The 2,752-nt window shown below is 45.0% G+C and overlaps 1 pseudogene; it reads left to right on the plus strand.

The window, feature by feature from the left end:
- The first annotated feature begins 415 nt into the window (after nt 1-415).
- On the plus strand, nt 416-533 carry LOC124720607 (annotated as a pseudogene).
- Nucleotides 534-2,752: the final 2,219 nt, after the last annotated feature.

Raw genomic sequence — 2,752 nt, forward strand, 5'->3', positions numbered from 1 at the left:
AGATTGGCGTGAATTATTTGCGACATGAGATCGACCTAGTGTCATTACTTACACTTATCAGTAAGCGGTGGTTTATTCCAGCTTTACGTAATATACTGGAAAATGCGACGTAATTCTTCCAGTAACGTTAATTCTACCGCTCTTCACAACCTTTGTTACAAGTAGCAACATGCATGTACTTCACAGAGTGTTAATAAACCAAAGAGTGATTAAAGTTGGGTTTTTTACTCAGGTGTCGCATTCCACATTGGTGACACTAAGAATACACCTATTGATATTACATGGAGTATAACAGAAGTAACATGTATTATCACTGTAAAATAGATATGCACTATTTACAAAGTTCCAAAGCAAAGATGATATTTCATGAATAGTTTTCATATTACGATTACGTTCGAATTGTTACGTTTGGTTAGGCTACGGCCTTGCCGCAGTGGATACACTGGTTCCCGTAAGATCACCGTAGTTAAGCGCTGTCGGGCGTGGCTGGCACTTGGATGGGTGACCATCCGGGCCACCATGCGTTGTTGCCATTTTTCGGGGTGCACTCAGCCTTGTGATGCCAATTGAGGAGCTACTCGACCGAATAGTAGCGGCTATGGTCAAGAATACCATCACAACGACTGGGATGACATGGTGGTAGGATGGTCCCGGTAGGACACTCGTGGCCTGAAGATGGAGTGCTTTTTTTATGTTACTTTTGGTTAATAAACAATGCTTACAGATTAAAGATTAGATCTTAGCTTTTGGGATCTTTTAACGAAATGTTAAGGTATTTAGGCATTAGGGTGGGTGGTATACAGGGTAGGAGGGAGACGTTTTCGTTTTGTGTGTGTGTGTGTGTGTGTGTGTGTGTGTGTGTGTGTGTGTGTGCGTGTTTGTCTGTAAAGTGTAAAGGTCGCAGCTACCTCTGGGGCAAAGAATATTTCATCAGCCTTGAATCGAATTCGGGTCACCTCTGTGGCAAGTGGTCATTCCGTCACTGCGCCATGGATGCTGATGCCTGATGTGAGGCTCCAGACGAGTAACTGTGACAGCCGTCCTGAGACAGGAAGGGCCTGAGTCTCACACAACCAGCAGACGCGTTCAATACAAGCGCCAATCTGCGCATGTGGAGAAGGTGGTACTCCAGTATCCGTTCTGCTGATTGCCTCATGGGTGGACAACCAGCCAACTGCAAAATTTCGTAATGTAGATTTTACGCGTCTTTCAGTGAGTAACTTTCCATAAACATGGTAATAAAGACAATCAGTATCTTCTTGTCATGAGCTTTTGTGCTGTAAAAGCTGTTTGTGTAAAGCATTCTTCGTACTGTTTGCTTCGTATTCTAGAAATGAAATTGGAAAAACAGCCATTTTGGGTGCTAATTCAGGTGTATAGTGATGAAAGCAGTCTGTATGGTGACCAGCCAACTGATTATTTCACAGTAAATACGTGTACATCTTTACACACGTTTTATATTTGTACGTCCATAGCACCTCGGTAGACCAATGCACAAATTTGATTTGATCGCATCTTTCCACTGCAGACGTCCACAATAACATCTGATGTGGTGGCTTGTGAAATGGTCAAAGTGCGTGAATTCGATCCCCCGCCCCCTTCATCTTCCTTGTGGTGACAGGCAGATCCATAGCACACCCCAAGGTCTAGGTTAGGTTGAAAGAAGTAATTGTACTGTGTGTCGGTGAATCCAACGGGAGTGAATGTCAGATAAAGGTTGTCATAACAAACTGACTGGTGGAGCACTGTAACTCTTTACGTTTGCGCCATACTAGAAAATGCAAGTGATTACGATTCTGCTTGTGTGAACAGCGGCTGAGTGGCGACTTTGGCCCGCCATTTCGTTACACTTGCCTCTTTGAATACACCGATTCATGTCTGATGACTAAAGTTGAGAAATTTTTGGACGGCTGTCGCCCTGTTTTCTGTAGCATTTTCTTACGTATTCTATGCTGTTCTCTTCGTTAACTTGTCATTACTTACACACGAATCAGCGTCTGCACATATATGTTGATACAGGTTGCGCGAAATTTACAGTTAGAGTAGAGCGATGCACGGCCGATGCGGCTCTGCTATTGAAGTTGCACAAGTGACGGTGCGGTGTCGGTCGTCATAAATGCGTCGCGAGTGCCAGTGTTGCGATGTCACGGTAGTGTGTTACCGTGTTAAGCCTGCACTGTATAATACAAATTTCTAAAAATACGGTTCTTTTTTTTTTCTTTCTCTGCAAATGCGTTTGAGACCAGGTTTCACACAGAGGAATTTACGGCACTGATTTTCATAAAACAGTGCCCCGGCGCGCGCGAGAACATGATAAAACAGTAAAGGAAGTCCCCATATCCGAATGCTATCGATAAAACTGAAGCCAAAGAAACAGTTCTGTCCAGGAAGAGCAGCATATCTGTAAAATATGTTATGTTACTGTCTACTTAACGAAAAGCTGTGTAAACATTCGGTCTTCGGTGTTAGGTAAAAACGTTTACAGCACTTTTACTCACGTGCAGATAGCAACAGAGGGCGTCATTCGTGCTTCACATTTCTCGTCGTCAGACGGCGCGCAGAAACGGTCAGTGCAGTCGCTGAAGGGAACTTGGTATGTGGGGGCGCGATGCCGAATGTGGACAACGAATTCGGCTGAGGGCCGCGCATGCGCAGAAGCAACAGGCGGGGTGGAAACAGGCTGCGGGCAGAGAGGCGATCCGACCACGGCCTCGGAACACACCCGCCGAGAGAGAGAGAAAAGACCGACCAC

This window comes from Schistocerca piceifrons, chromosome 11, assembly GCF_021461385.2.
Source record: "Schistocerca piceifrons isolate TAMUIC-IGC-003096 chromosome 11, iqSchPice1.1, whole genome shotgun sequence".
Taxonomy (NCBI): Eukaryota; Metazoa; Arthropoda; class Insecta; order Orthoptera; family Acrididae; genus Schistocerca; species Schistocerca piceifrons.